The following is a 17218-nucleotide window of genomic DNA, read 5'->3' as shown; positions in this document are numbered from 1 at the left end:
TAATTATGGTCAGATTTGCAAAATGTAGGGTGCGAGGGAGAGCTGTGTGTGGAGTAAAGGTGGTCTAGAATTTTTTCCTCTGGTTGCACATGTGACATGCTGGTAGAAATGAGGAAAAACAAATGTAAGTTTGCCTGCATTAAAGTCACTGGCCACTAGGAGCCCCGCTTCTGGATGAGCATTTTCTTGTTTGCTTATGGCCTTATACAGCTTGTTGAGTACTGTCTTAGTGCCAGCATCGGTTTGTGGTGGTAAATAGACAGCTACAAATAATATAGATGTGAACTCTCTTGGTAGATAGCGTGGTCTACAGCTTATGTCTATCACTGATAAGCTACCCAGGAATCAAATCAAATCAAAGTTTGTCACGTGCGCCGAATACAACAAGCGTAGACCTTACAGTGAAATACTTACTTACAGGGTCTAACCAACAGTGCAAAAAAGGTATTTGGTGAACAATAGGTAAGTAAATAAATAAAAACAACAGTAAAAAGACAGTGAAAATAACAGTTGCGAGGCTATATACAGTAGCGAGGCTACATACAGGCACCGGTTAGTCGGGCTGATTGAGGTACTATGTACATGTAGATATGGTTAAAGTGACTATGCATATATGTGAACTGAGAGTAGCAGTAGCGTAAAAGAGGGGTTGGCGGGGGATGGGACACAATGCAGATAGCCCGGTTAGCCAATGTGCGGGGGCACTGGTTGGTCGGCCCAATTGAGGTAGTATGTACATGAATGTATAGTTAAAGTGACTATGCATATATGATAAACAGAGAGTAGCAGCAGCGGAAAAGAGGGGTTGGGGGGGCACACAATGCAGATAGTCCGGGTAGCCATTTGATTACCTGTTCAGGAGTCTTATCGCTTGGGGGTAAAAACTGTTGAGAAGCCTTTTTGTCCTAGACTTGGCACTCTGGTACCGCTTGCCAGGCGGTAGTAGAGAGAACAGTCTATGACTGGAGTGGCTGGGGTCTTTGACAACTTTTAGGGCCTTCCTCTGACACCGCCTGGTGTAGCTTAGCCCCAGTGATGTACTGGGCTGTACGCACTACCCTCTGTAGTGCCTTGCGGCCGGAGGCCGAGCAATTGCCGTACCAGGCAGTGATGCAACCAGTCAGGATGCTCTTGATGTTGCAGCTGTAGAACCTTTTGAGGATCTAAGGACCCATGCCAAATCTTTTTCGTTTCCTGAGGGCTGAAAGGGCAGAAATATCCCATATTAATATATGTAGCCATTGAAATAAGATTAATGAAATCAATTACTTGCTAACATCAGATAAGATTAATGTATTAGACATTTCTGAGACTCACTTAGATAATTCATTTGATATTACAGCCATATCAATACAAGGATATAACATCTATAGAACAGACAGGAATGCTTATGGGGAGGAGTTGCTGTATAACAATATTCAGAGCATATCCCTGTAATGCTTAGAGAAGATCTTATGTCAAGTGTTATTGAAGTGTTGTGGTTGCAGGTTCACCTGGCACATCTGAAGCCTTTTATTTTGGGGTGTTGCTATAGGCCACCAAGTGCTAACAGTCAGTATCTAAATAATATGTGTGAAATGTTTGATAGTGCATGTGATGTAAATAGAGAGGTCTTCTTTCTTGGGGACCTGAATATTGACTGGTTTTCATTAAGCTCAAGAGGTTGCTTCTCACTGTAACCAGTGCATGTAATCTGGTTCAGGTTATTAATCAACCTACTAGAGTGTTTACAAACACTACAGGATCATGATCATCCACATGTATTGATCACATTTTTACTAATACTGTAGAACTTTGTTCTAAAGATGTATCCGTACCCACTGGATGCAGTGATCACAATATAGTGGCTATATCCAGGAAAGCCAAAGTTCCAAAAGCTGGGCCTAAAATTGTGCATAAGAGATCCTACAAAAGACTTTGCTATGATTTATGTGGATGATGTTAAAAATATTTGTTGGTCTTATGTGATTAATAAGGAGCATCCAGATGCTGCACTTGATACATTCATGAAATTGCTTTTTACAATTATTGATAAAAATGCAACTTACTTTTAGAACTGTTAAGGCTCCATGGATTGATGAGGTATTGAAAAACGGTATAACTGAAAGAGATGGGGCAAAAGGAGTGGCTAATAAGTCTGGCTGCACATCTGACTGAGTGACTTACTGAAAATTGAGAAATTGTGTGACTAAACTAAAAAAAAAAAAAAAACTGTTTTATGAAGCCAAGATCAATGATATAAAGAATAAAGGAAAAAAACGTGAGTACTTTAAATGAAATGATCAGCAGAAAGACAAATTCAACTTGTTCTTTCATTAAATCAGATTGCTTATTCATCACAAAAGCATTTTAAATGCCAATAATTTTTATGATTATTTTATTGGCAAAGTGGGCAAACTTAGGCAGGAAATGTCAACAACTAACAGTGAGCCATCGTACTCATGTATAAAAAACAAATAATGAAAGAAAAGCATTGCAAGTTTGAATTTTGTCAAGTTAGTGTGGGAGAGGATGGAAAAGTACTGTTAATGTTAACTTAGATGGAAAGCTACTGAGGATGGAAGCTGACTCCATAGCCACTCCTATCTGTCATATCTTTAATCTGAGCCTAGTGGAAAGTCTTTCTCCTCAGACCTGGAGGGAAGCCAAAGACATTCCCCTACCCAAGAGTGGTAAAATGGTCTTTACTGGCTCTAACAGCAGACCTATCAGCTTGCTGCCAGCTCTTAGCAAACTTTGGAAAATATTGTGTTGAACAAATACAATGCTACTTCTCTCTAAACAAATTAACAACAGACTTCCAGCATGCTTATAGAGAAGGGCCCTCAACATGTACTGCACTGACACAAATTACTGATGATTTGTTGAAAGACATTGATAATAAGAATATTTTGGGTGCTGTACTGTTATATTTCAGTGCAGCCTTTGATATTATTGGCCATAACATGTTGTTGAAGAAATGTATGTGTTATGGCTTTTCAACCTGGATTCAGAGCTATCTAATAGAACTCAGCGGGTTTTCTTTAATGGAAGCTTCTCTAAAGTCAAACATGTAAATTGTGGTGTACCACAGAGCAGCTCTCTAGGCCCTCTACTCTTTTCTATTTTTACCAATGACCTGCCACTGGCATTAAACAAAGTATTTGGGTCTATGTATGCTGATGATTCAACCATATACGCATCAGCAACCACAGCTAATGAAGTTACTGAAACCCTTTTCAAAGAGTTGCAGTCTGTTTTGTAATGGGTGGCCAGTAATAACCTGGTCCTGAACATCTCTAAAACAAAGAGCATTTGGTACAAATCATTCCCTAAGTTCTAGACCTCAGCTGAATCTGGTAATGAACGGTGGGGCTGTTAAACAAGTTGAGGAGACTAAATTACTTGGTGTTACCTTAGATTGTAAACTGTCATGGTCAAAATATGTAGATTCAAGTTGTAAAGATGGGGAGAGGTCTGTCCATAATAAAGAGATGCTCTGCTTTTTTGACACCATACTCTACAAAGCAAGTCCTGCAGGCTCTAGTTTTATCTTATCTTGATTATTGTCAAGTCATATGGTCAAGTTTTGCAAGGACCTAGTTAAGCTGCAGCTGGTCCAGAACAAAGCGGCACATCTTGCTCTCCATTGTAATCAGAGGGCTAATATTAATAATATGCATGCCAGTCTCTCTTGGCTAAGAGTTGAGGATAGACTGCCCCTCGTCACTTCTTGTTTTTATAAGTCACTTCTTGTTTTTATAAGTCCCTTCTTGTTTTTATAAGAAACATTAATATCAGAACTCAGGATAAGACCCAGATGCAGACAGTTCGAATCACAGAAGTGTATTTACAAAACAGGGGTCAGGCAAACAACAGGTCAAGTAAATAGGAGACAGAGGGCTGTGAGACAGAGGTTTAATCCTTGATACATGAAAAGTGGGATGTAAATGGAGGGTGTGGGGCAACAGAAGATGAACAGCAGAGAGGCTAATAATCGTATAGTTGGAGAAAGGGACAATAAATCGGGGGGAATGTTTGTGGTGCTGTAAACAGAGGGGCAGATCCCGAGTGGACAGCCATACCCTCTGCCCGAGACGATAGCGGGGAGTCGGGGTCCGATGGTGGTCCGCCTGTCGTCGATATCTGGGGGTGGTCTTGAGAAGAGCAGACTGGGCTCTCTTCCAGGTATGGCTACGGGGCGGACGGACATTTGCGCCGAGGGTATGCTGACCACTTCCTCTTGCTCAGGGAAGAGCGGAGGCTGATAACCCATCGAACACTCGAAAGGCGAGAGACCAGTGGATGAGCAGGGGAGGGTGTTGTGGGCGTATTCCACCCAAACGAGTTGCTGATGGTCAAGGATGCACAGCCCCAGATGCACGGCCTCATGTCGCAAGAATCTGTACACAATTCCTGGAAGCTGAAAATGTCCCAGTTCTTCCATGGCCTGCATACTCATCAGACATGTCACCCACTGAGCATGTTTGGGATGCTCCAGATCAATGTGTACGACAGCGTGTTCCACTTCCTGCCACTATCCAGCAACTTCATTGATGAGGAGTGGGACAACAACCCACAGTCCACAATCAACAGCCTGATAAACTCTTTGCAAAGGAGATATCGCGCCGCATGAGGCAAATAGTTTTCTGATCCACGCCCCTACTTTTTTAAAGGTATCTGTTACCAACAGATGCATATCTGTATTCCCAGTCATGTGAAATCCATAGATTAGTCCCTAGTTTATCTATTTGAATTTACTGATTTCCAAATAAGAACTGTAACTCAGTAAAATCTTTGTAACTGTTGCATGATTCATTTTATAGTAAGTTAATAAAGGTGTTCTCTGTCATGCTCCTTCCGTCTATAGCTGATGGAATGTTCAGCAGGTATAAATGCAGTTCTAAGAGGAAGCAGTAGACTAGAAACCTGGCAGAGACAGAGAGATACGAGGCTTACTGTAATGGCTGTTGAAGGGAGTAGACCAAGGCGCAGCGTGGTTAGTGCTCATCATAATATTTTAATGGAGCACTTTAAACAAAACAAGAAACGAACGACAGCCAAAACAGTTCTGTCAGGTAACAACACTAAACAGAAATTAACCACCCACAAACCCCAAAGGAAAACAGGCTACCTAAGTATGGCTCGGAATCAGCGACAACGATGATTGAGAGCCATACCAGGCCAAAACAAAGAAATACAAAAACATTTAAAAAAGGACATAGAATGCCCACCCTAGTCACACCCTGGCCTAACCAAAATAGAGAATAAAAACCTCTCTATTGCCAGGGCGTGACACTTACATAGGTTTTCACACAGATCTCAAGATAGCACTGTGGGTAACTACACAACTAACAAAAAGTTCAAAAAAGTGTATTTTCTTTTCCCAACTAGGGGTGGTTGACCTGACAGGTAAAATGCCTGACTTGTTTTTGTGAACTACAATGAAAAACATTATTAACAAACTTATTTCAAGTTTTACCATTTGAAGTGAAATGGAGTGAAAGTGAAATTGAGTGAAATGTAAGGTCATATGTAATGATGCCTATCTTTTGCAGAATGTTCTCAATCCTGTTTGTCACCACAGGAGGTTGGTATAATGTTACCATCTCTGATGTCTCTCTGGAAGGCAACTTGTGCCCTAATTTTGTCCACCTTGCCGTCTAGAGACTGAAGATTGACGTGAGTAAGACATTTAAATGTGTTAACCCTCGCAAGGCTGTTGGCCCAGACGGCACCCTAGCCGCATCTTCAGAGCATGCGCAGACCAGTTGGCTGCTGTGTTTACGGACATATTCAATTGCTCCCTTTCCCAGTCTGCTGTCCCCACATTCTTCAAGATGGCCACCATTGTTCCTGTACCAAAGAAGGCAAAGACAACTGAACTAAATGACTATCGCCCCATAGCGCTCACTTCTGTCATCATGAAGTGCTTTGAGAGACCAGTCAAGGATCATATCACCGCCACCTTACCTGCCACCCTAGACCCACTTCAGTTTGCATACCATCCCAACAGGTCCACAGACGATGCAATCGCAATCACACTGCACACTGTCCTATCCCATCTGGACAAGAGGAAAACCTATGTTAGGGCACTCGGAGTGTGGTGTCAGGAAAACAACCTCTCACTCAACGTCAACAAAACAAAGGAGATGATCGTGGACTTCAGGAAAAAGTAGAGGGAGCACACCCCGATCTACATCGACGGGACAGTAGAGGAGAAGGTGGAAAGTTTTAAGTTCCTCGGCATACACATCATGGACAAACTGAAATGGTCCACCCACACAGACAGTGTGGTGAAGAACCTCAGGAGGCTGAAGAAATTTGGCTTGTCACCTAAAATCCTCACCAACTTTTACAGATGCACAATCGAGAGCAGCCTGTCGGGCTGTATCACCGCCTGGTACGATAACTGCACCACCCTCAACCGCAAGGCTCTCCAGAGGGTAGTGCGGTCTACACAACACATCACCGGGGGCAAACTACCTGCCCTCCAGGACACCTACAGCACCCGATGTCACAGGAAGGCCGAAAATATCACCAAGGACAACAACCACCCGGGCCACTGCCTGTTCACCCCGCTATTATCCAGAAGGCGTGGTCAGTACAGGTACATCAAAGCTGGGACAGAGAGACTGAAAAACAGCTTCTATCTCAAGGCCATCTGACTGTTAAACAGCCATCACTAACATAGAGAGGCTGCTGCCAAAATACAGACCCAAATCACTGGCCAAATTTTTGGTCCATTGAAGTAACATCAAATTGATACAGTGTAGACATTGTTAATGTTGTAAATGACTATTGTAGCTGGAAACGGCAGATTTTTTATGGAATATCTACATAGGTGTACAGAGGCCCATCAGCAGCAACCATTACTGCTGTGTTCCAATGGCACGTTGTGTTAGCTAATCGAAGTTAATCATTTTAAAAGGCTAATTGATCATTAGAAAACACTTTTGCAATTAATGTTAGCACAGCGAAAACCTTTTGTTCTGATTAAAGAAGCCATAAAACTGTCATTCTTTAGACTAGTTGAGTATCTGAAGCATCAGCATTTGTGAGTTGGATTACAGGCTCAAAATGGCTAGAAACAAAGGACTTTCTTCTGAAACTCATCAGTCTGTTCTTGTTCTGAGAAATGAAGGCTATTCAGGCGAGAAATGTCCAAGAAACTGAAGATCTTGTACAACGCTGTGTACTACTCCCTTCACAGAACAGCGTAAACTGTCTCTAACCAGAATAGAAAGAGCAGGAGGCCCCGGTGCACACAACTGAGCAAGAGGACAAGGACATTAGAGTGTCTAAATTGAGAGCTTTTTTGGTCGTTTTGCAGGGGGGTGTATTGCAGTATCACATTGCTCAGCTGTGTTCAACACTTCATTCCATAGGTCATCAAAAAATGACTCATCCCTGTAGTCATTCAAAGTTTGAACTAAGGCTTCAGCTAAATCAACAGCCTTTGACAGGTCAAGTGATGAAGACTGTAGCATATCTGATAGAAATTCTACTTCTCCAAACACTTTATGGAGTGTAACAAGGCACACAATGAATTGTAAATCTATCTTTGCAAGCAGACCTCGTGCCTCAACAGATTTGTCACCATTGTGTTCTTGGACTATGTCTTGCAGGACTCACTTAATGGCAGGTAATCTATCCATAATAGTATGTAGAGCCATATATCGACATGCCCAGCGAGTGTCACTTAGTCTCTGAAGCTCTCTAGGTGCACCTGGGTACATCTCTTTTTGTATGCTAAGCCATTTTTGATGCACATATGACCCAGATGTGAAGATGTAAAGTCTTTCTAGTAAGGAGAAGAACTGTCCTACCTCAGGGACAGCTTTGACTGTATCCACTAAAACTAAGTTTAGACAGTGTGCACTGCAGTGGATGTAAAAGGCATGATTTGCTTGTTCTTTAATGCGTGCCTGGACGCTTGAATGCTTGCCACTCATAACGGAAGCACCGACATATGCTTGGCCTACTAGGTTGTTTTTGTATTCAAGACCATGACTTTCTAATATGTGTATGATTTTGTCAGTAAGCCCTGCTGCATCTAGTCAATCAGCCGATTCAAAGTGGAGAAAGCTCTCATGGACAGCTCCTCTGAGATAGTACCTGAGTACTAGAGATATCTGCTCTTTTTTTCTACATCTTTTGTTTTTTCTGCCATTATGCTAAAGACCTCACTGTCTTTCACTTCTATCATTTTTGTTCAAACCATGTCTGCCAAACAACTCATTCTGAATCCCTTTGCTTGTATATTTTGCATTATGAATGGAAGTCAACCTTTTTTCACAGTTGTGTCATGCTTTGCTGTTGTTTCTAGGATTGCCATGAAGTTCCCTTTATTATCTGACTCTGCAGACTCATCGTGTCCTCTTTGTGCAATGTTTTGTGTGGCTGTAAGTAGTAGTACTTCTCCTATTGTTTTAATATAGTCCCGATTTTCTTGAACCCGTTTGTTGTGTTCCTTGTTTAGGGCATTTACCAGTGTTGCATTACTTTTTACAGCTTTCTGATAGTTTCTCCATGTAATCATTGCTTGTTTGTGCCGCTCAGACCTTGCATGAATTGCAAATCCCCCCTCTTTGTAAGTTGCCTTCTTCCAGTTGTTAAAACCCAATTGTAAATCAAATACAGTCTCTGAGACTTTGGGAGGGCTAAAATGCCTGCAGGCATAACAAAACACAGAGTCTGATTTTTAAAAAAAATAATCAAGCCAGGGGTGGATATGGTACCAGGCCACCTTGAAGCTCCTCCTCCGGTCCCCCATCAGAGTTCTTGGGTATATGTTCATCATTGGCTGCACCGGTGGTTCCTCCTGGGATTTGCTGATATCTGCCAAAGAAATAAATATATAATTAAAAGTATATATTTGGGTAATTTTAGATATACAATTGCCTTTCAGGCAACTTCTGAAATCCATCTGATATCTATATCACAAGCCCAATAGCATGTTAATTAAGAATTCATTTCAATCACAAACTGACTCATTTCTATACACCATATAAACTGTCGTGTCTTTGGCTATGCCGGATTAAGTGATATGACATTCTATAAAATAATTTCTCTGTAATTAATATTACCTGTTTGAGCTAATCATGTAAATGTAATTAACTAGAAAGTCAGGGCACCACAAAAGACTGTTTATGGAGCTGTTATCTTCCGAATAAACTCTGAAAGACCTAGTAATATTTGACATCAATAGCAGTCAATATTAATCGTCACCTTATTTCAGTCTCATCTGAAAGTTGTAAATTCTTGGTTAACAACTTGGCTAACAAGTTGAATCAGCAATAGAAAATTGGGTTTAATTATTTATTTACTAAATACCTAACTAATCACACAGAATTACATATACACAGAATGCAAATTATGTCATACAGAAAATGTCCCTGGTGGACGGAACCTGTATGATGGCTTGTTACACAAAGAGAGGGGGTTGGGCTTGAATGAAAGAGCGGGAAGACTGAGGAACAAAGGGAGAAGCTAAGCTTTCGTAAATACAGTATCTTATGCATTCTAAGTTACCGCCCATTTGGAAAAGGAAAAGGAAAATGCAATAAATATTTACTCTGAGCTGCGCTTCGGTAGGTTGGTCGTAGATGCTGGCCGTGTTGGCCAACAGAGATCTTCCTGTCCTCGGAAGAATGTCTCTGGTGGTAAATTGAATACGTTGTAGTATCTTCGTTGTGTGTTAGACTGGATACGTCGTCCGTCCTTTCATAGCCCACGTTTACAGCTGCTGTTGCTAACTCAATGGCTAGGATGTCTCACTTCTTTAGTGAATAAGAGTTCAAAGTTCATACTGTTCACAACCAAAGCTCACGCTGAGGTTGGTTAGTTCTATAGTTGACATGTTAGTCCTTTTTAACGTATGGACCGTCGTCCTATCGTACTCGGAACAGGAGGTTACATTTTCGTCAAGGGCTTATATAGTGGAGGGAGAGAAGGGTGTGTTTCATAGTTTATAACCCATGTCTCTTCACAGGGGCGAGCCACTGATTGAGCAGGGCTCTAACCTTATGAAAACCCAATTCTCTCATTTGGAAGCTAAAATTACATTTAATCTTATCACAAATAGTGTGCCTGTGTGCCTTACGGAACTGTTTCATCGTTGGTTTATTTTGTTTGAGTGTTCTCTCTAAATAAAGAAAGAAGATGAGCACTCTACCCGCTGCGCCTTGGTCTGTCCCTTACGATGAGTGTGACAGAAGCACCCACCAAAAGAAGACCAAGCAGCGGGGTAAGGAGCAAAAGAGGAGGTATCTCGAGTCATGGACGTGGGAGGAGATCCTCAATGGAAAGGGTCCATGGAGCCAGGCTGGGGAGTACCAGCACCCGAAGGAGGAGCTGGAGGAAGCGAAGAGGGAACGACGGAGGTACGAGGTGTTGTATCCTCCTATTCAGGAGTTGAGAGGCAGCCCCCAATTTTTTTTTTGGGGGGGGGGGCATAAGGGGAGTGTTGCTATGTCAGGGGGGAACCCTGACCTAACTTCCCGGGCTATACGGAGGGAGCCATGGAGGAAACCAGAGCCAGTCGAGGAGTTAAGAGCGGATGACGACTCTGGATTCTGGAGAAAGGGACTGGTGGAGAGCGCCCAACGAAGCAGACGCACAGAGGGAGGAGCTAGGCAGCATGGCGGTATGTGCACTATGTCGCCCATAAGCACTCAGAGCCCGGTGCGGTCGATACAGGCTCTGTAACGTTGTCGGGCGACAGCTAGCCGGCTGCCAGGAAAAAGTGCGCCGGTGCAGCGTATCTGGCCTCCAGTGCGGCTCCTCGGCCCAGGATATCTCACGCCTGCTCCACGCACGATACCCTGCATTCCCTAGCACAGCCCAGTTCGTCCTGTGCCAGCGCTTCGCCCTTGCCGGGCTAGAGTGAGCATTGAGCCAGGACGGGTTATGCTGGCTGTAAGTGTCAGACCTCCAGGGAGAATCCTGGGCCCAGGATATCCTACGCCTGCTCCAGGTATGGTGCGCCGCATTCCCCAGCACAGCCCAGTTCGTCCGGTGCCAGCGCTCCGCTCTTACCGGGCTATAGTCAGCATTGGGCCGGGACGGGTTGTGCCAGCCCTGAGCGCCAGACCTCCAGTGCGCCTCCAAGGCCTAGTACATCCTGTGCCTGCTCCACGCACTCTCCGTCCAGCGATGCTCCTCAGGCCGGAGCCTCCAGTGACGCTCCTCAGCCCGGAGCCTCCAGTGACGCTCCTCAGCCCAGAGCCTCCAGCTACGCTCCCCAGCCAGGAGCCTCCAGCGACGCTCCTCAGCCCAGAGCCTCCAGCGACGCCCCTCAGCCCGGAGCCTCCAGCGACGCCCCTCAGCCCGGAGTCTCCAGCGACACCCCTCAGCCCGGAGTCTCCAGCGATGCTCCTCAGGCCGGGGCCTCCAGCGACGCCTCTCAGCGCGGGGCCTCCAGCGACGCCTCTCAGCGCGGGGCCTCCGGCGACGCCTCTCAGTCCGGGGCCTCCAGCGACGCCTCTCAGCCTGGGGCCTCCAGCGACGCCTCTCAGCCCGGGGCCTCCAGCGATGCCTCTCAGCCCAGAGTCTGGTGGAGGTCATTTTGCAGGGCTCTGGCAGTGCTCCTCCTTGCACAAAGGCGGAGGTAGCGGTCCTGCTGCTGGGATGTTGCCCTCCTACAGCCTCCTCCACATCTCCTGATGTACTGGCCTGTCTCCTGGTAGTGCCTCCATGCTCTGGACACTACGCTGACAGACACAGCAAACCTTCTTGCCACAGCTCGCATTGATGTGCCATCCTGGATGAGCTGCACTACCTGAGCCACTTGTGTGGGTTGTAGACTCCGTCTCATGCTACCACTAGAGTGAAAGCACCGCCAGCATTCAAAAGTGACCAAAACATCAGCCAGGAAGCATAGGAACTGAGAAGTGGTCTTTGGTCTCCACCTGCAGAACCACTCCTTTATTGGGAGTGTCTTGCTTATTGCCTATAATTTCCACCTGTTGTCTATTCCATTTGCACAACAGCATGTGAAATGTGTTGTCAATCAGTGTTGCTTCCTAAGTGGACAGTTTGATTTCACAGAAGTGTGATTGACTTGGAGTTACATTGTGTTGTTTAAGTGTTCCCTTTATTTTTTTGAGCAGTATATATTTCCTTGACACTCCCTACCAATGTAGCTGCGACCAATTAGTAAACAATATCTGACATCTCTATAGTGACTAACTAAAGGTGTTCTTTGTCATGCTCCTTCCATCTAGAGCTGATGGAATGTTCAGCAGGTATAAATGCAGTTCTTAGAGGAAGCAGTAGACTAGAAGGACATGGCAGAGAGAGATAAGAAGGTTTCACAGGTTTTCACACACATCTCAAGATAGCACTGTGGGTAACTACACAACTAACGAAATAGAAAATGTGCACTTGTATTTAATAAATAATAATTGTGTGGGAAATGTTTTAAAGTTAATACTCATCATCTCTTAGTACTTGGGTACAAACATTTTGGCCCTATTGCCTTTATTTTTAACGTGACAGTAGCTTAGCACTACAAGAGTGATTGTAGTAAACAAGATTAGGTTTATCCTTTTTAAGCCGTTTCAAAACATTTCACATTCAAGAATGGTTTGTTGATTGTTACGTCACATTTCACAATTCAATAAAGTGTATTTTCTTTCCCCCCTAGGGGTGATTGACCTAACAGGTACAATGCCTGACTTGTTTTTAAGAACTATTAAAAACATTATTAACAAACTTATTTCAAGTTTTACCTTTTGAAGTGAAATGAAATGACGTGGAAAAAAACGTTGATTCAACCAGTATGTGCCCAATGGGTAGTTATTGAGATAAATTCACATTCTTCCCCAGCTAAAATAAAACACACTGTTCAAAAAAATAAAGGGAACACTTAAACAACACATCCTAGATCTGAATGAAATAAATAATCTTATTAAATACTTTTTTCTTTACATAGTTGAATGTGCTGACAACAAAATCACACAAAAATAATCAATGGAAATCCAATTTATCAACCCATGGAGGTCTGGATTTGGAGTCACACTCAAAATTAAAGTGGAAAACCACACTACAGGCTGATCCAACTTTGATGTAATGTCCTTAAAACAAGTCAAAATGAGGCTCAGTAGTGTATGTGGCCTCCACGTGCCTGTATGACCTCCCTACAACGCCTGGGCATGCTCCTGATGAGGTGGCGGATGGTCTCCTGAGGGATCTCCTCCCAGACCTGGACTAAAGCATCCGCCAACTCCTGGACAGTCTGTGGTGCAACGTGGCGTTGGTGGATGGAGCGAGACATGATGTCCCAGATGTGCTCAATTGGATTCAGGTCTGGGGAACGGGCGGGCCAGTCCATAGCATCAATGCCTTCCTCTTGCAGGAACTGCTGACACACTCCAGCCACATGAGGTCTAGCATTGTCTTGCATTAGGAGGAACCCAGGGCCAACCGCACCAGCATATGGTCTCACAAGGGGTCTGAGGATCTAATCTCGGTACCTAATGACAGTCAGGCTACATCTGGCGAGCACATGGAGGGCTGTGTGGCCCCCCCAAAGAAATGCCACCCCACACCATGACTGACCCACCGCCAAACCGGTCATGCTGGAGGATGTTGCAGGCAGCAGAACGTTCTCCACGGCGTCTCCAGAGTCTGTCACGTCTGTCACATGTGCTCAGTGTGAACCTGCTTTCATCTGTGAAGAGCACAGGGCGCCAGTGGCGAATTTGCCAATCTTGGTGTTCTCTGGCAAATGCCAAACGTCCTGCACGGTGTTGGGCTGTAAGCACAACCCCCACCTGTGGACCTCGGACCCTCATACCACCCTCGTGGAGTCTGTTTCTGACCGTTTGAGCAGACACATGCACATTTGTGGCCTGCTGGAGGTTATTTTGCAGGGCTCTGGCAGTGCTCCTCCTGCTCCTCCTTGCACAAAGGCGGAGGTAGCGGTCCTGCTGCTGTGTTGTTGCCCTCCTACGGCCTCCTCCACGTCTCCTGATGTACTGGCCTGTCTCCTGGTAGCGCCTCCATGCTCTGGACACTACGCTGACAGACACAGCAAACCTTCTTGCCACAGCTCGCATTGATGTGCCATCCTGGATGAGCTGCACTACCTGAGCCACTTGTGTGGGTTGTAGACTCCGTCTCATGCTACCACTAGAGTGAAAGCACCGCCAGCTTACAAAAGTGACCAAAACATCAGCCAGGAAGCATAGGAACTGAGAAGTGGTCTGTGGTCACCCCCTGCAGAACCACTCCTTTATTGGGGGTGTCTTGCTTATTGCCTATAATTTCCACCTGTTGTCTATTCCATTTACACAACAGCATGTGAAATTTATTGTCAATCAGTGTTGCTTCCTAAGTGGACAGTTTGATTTCACAGAAGTGTGATTGACTTGGAGTTACATTGTGTTGTTTAAGTGTTCCCTTTATTTTTTTGAGCAGTATAGATAACTCAACCTACTTACACAAAAGCAATTGTGCTTTACATTGGCATTTTATTTTTTATCAATAAGGTCCTACATTACATATTTGTATTACTATCAAATCAAATCAAATGTTATTGGTCACATACACATGGTTAGCAGATGTTAATGCGAGTGTAGCGAAATGCTTGTGCTTCTAGTTCCGACCATGCAGTAATATCCAACAAGTAATCTAACAATATGTTAATTGAACTATCACATTTTATAGATAGGTAGTAACAAGTGCCTCCGGGTATTTCACTTAGTAATGTGTATATAAACTTTTATTTATTTTCTCACTTTGTAACTTCTGCTGATATTTATCTGGTTAATCTGCAAAAAATGAAATCATATTGTTTTCCTGTAGTAACATGTACAGGTTGCCAGTGATTTAATGAAGATGTGAGTATTGTAACATATTAAGAAAACGTCGGACAATAATGGAGACAAAAATGTTGGAATCTCATGTGCACATCTAGAATTAAATTGAAATACATGTACTGAAACAAATATTCTACAATATAATACTGTAGGTATTTGAGCAAACCAATGAACTAACCATCCTGTTAATGACCAGATCCTCTTGTCTTTTTCAGCGTGTTGATGTTTGAAGGGAAGGAGTACCTCTTGGTGTAATAAAACAACTGAAGATTGGGAGACTGATTTTGAGTGATTTTCGTACACATTCATACAATTTTGGTACATTCTTTTAATTGTTCGGTTGTTAGATTGTATATTTTTTTAATCCCTATTTCAGATCATTCATTTGTTACAATTCAAAAGAACACAATGAGTATTTTTCAAATCAAATCAAATTTTATTTGTCACATACACATGGTTAGCAGATGTTAATGCGAGTGTAGCGAAATGCTTGTGCTTCTAGTTCCGACAATGCAGTAATATCCTACGAGTAATCTATCCTAACAATTTCACAACAATTACCTTATACACACACAAGTGTAAAGGAATGAATAAGAATATGTACATTAAAAAAATATATGAATGAGTGATGGTATAGAACGGCATAGGCAAGATGCAGTTGATGGTATAGAGTACAGTATATACATATGAGATGAGTAATGTAGGGTATGTAAACATATAAAAGTGGCATTGTTTAAAGTGACTAGTGATACATTACATCAAGATGGCAAGATGCAGTAGATGGTATAGAGTACAGTATAGACATATGAGATGAGTAATGAAGGGTATGTAAATGTTATATGAAGTGGCATTGTTTGAAGTGGGTAGTGATACATTTCTTAGATCCATTTTCCATTATCAAAGTGGCTGGAGTTGAGTCAGTATGTTGGCAGCAGCCACTCAATGTTAGTGATGGCTGTTTAACAGTCTGATGGCCTTGAGATAGAAGCTGTTTTTCAGTCTCTCGGTCCCTGCTTTGCTGCACCTGTACTGACCTCGCCTTCTGGATGATAGCGGGGTGAACAGGCAGTGGCTCGGGTGGTTGTTGTCCTTGATGATCTTTTTGGCCTTCCTGTGACATCGGGTGGTGTAGGTGTCCTGGAGGGCAGGTAGTTTGCCCCCGGTGATGCGTTGTGCAGACCTCACTACCCTCTGGAGAGCCTTACGGTTGTGGGCGGAGCAGTTGCCGTACCAGGCGGTGATACAGCCCGACAGGATGCTCTCGATTGTGCATCTGTAAAGGTTTGTGAGTGTTTTTGGTGACAAGCCAAATTTCTTCAGCCTCCTGAGGTTGAAGAGGCGCTGCTGCGCCTTCTTCACCACGCTGTCTGTGTGGTTGGACCATTTCAGTTTGTCCAGGATGTGTACGCCGAGGAACTTAAAACTTTCTACCCCTCTCCGCTACTGTCCCATCGATGTGGATAGGGGGGTGCTCCTTCTGCTGTTTCCTGAAGTCCACGATCATCTCCTTTGTTTTGTTGACGTTGAGTGTGAGGTTATTTTCCTGACACCACACTCCGAGGGCCCTCACCTCCTCCCTGTAGGCCGTCTCGTCGTTGTTGGTAATCAAGCCTACCACTGTAGTGTCGTCTGCAAACTTGATGATTGAGTTGGAGGCGTGCATGGCCACGCAGTCGTGGGTGAAGAGGGAGGACAGGAGAGGGCTGAGAACTGCCCCCTTGTGGGGCCCCAGTGTTGAGGATCAGCGGGGTGGAGATGTTGTTACCTACCCTCACCACCTGGGGGCGGCCGGTCAGGAAGTCCAGGAGCCAGTTGCACAGGGCGGGGTCGAGACCCAGGGTCTCGAGCTTGATGACGGGTTTGGAGGGTACTATGGTGTTAAATGCTGAGCTGTAGTCGATGAACAGCATTCTCACATAGGTATTCCTCTTGTCCAGATGGGTTAGGGCAGTGTGCAGTGTGATTGCGATTGCGATTGCGTCGTCTGTGGACCTATTGGGGCGGTAAGCAAATTGGAGTGGGTCTAGGGTGTCAGGGAGGGTGGAGGTGATATGGTCCTTGACTCGTCTCTCAAAGCACTTCATTATGACGGAAGTGAGTGCTACGGGGCGGTAGTCATTAGCTCAGTTACCTTAGCTTTCTTGGGAACAGGAACAATGGTGGCCCTCTTGAAGCATGTGGGGGACAGCAGACTGGGATAAGGATATGATTGAATATGTCCGTAAACACACCAGCCAGCTGGTCTGCGCATGCTCTGAGGACGTACGCTGGGGATGTCAGTCTGGGCCTGCAGCCCTGCGAGGGTTGACACGTTTAAATGTTTTGCTCACGTCGGCTGCAGTGAAGGAGAGCCCGCAGGTTTTGGTAGCGGGCCTTGTCAGTGGCACTGTATTGTCCTCAAAGCGAGCAAAGAA

This window comes from Salmo salar, chromosome 05 (genome assembly GCF_965601325.2).
Source record: "Salmo salar chromosome 05, fSalSal1, whole genome shotgun sequence".
Lineage (NCBI taxonomy): Eukaryota > Metazoa > Chordata > Actinopteri > Salmoniformes > Salmonidae > Salmo > Salmo salar.
Note: the sequence above shows the minus strand (reverse complement) of the source record.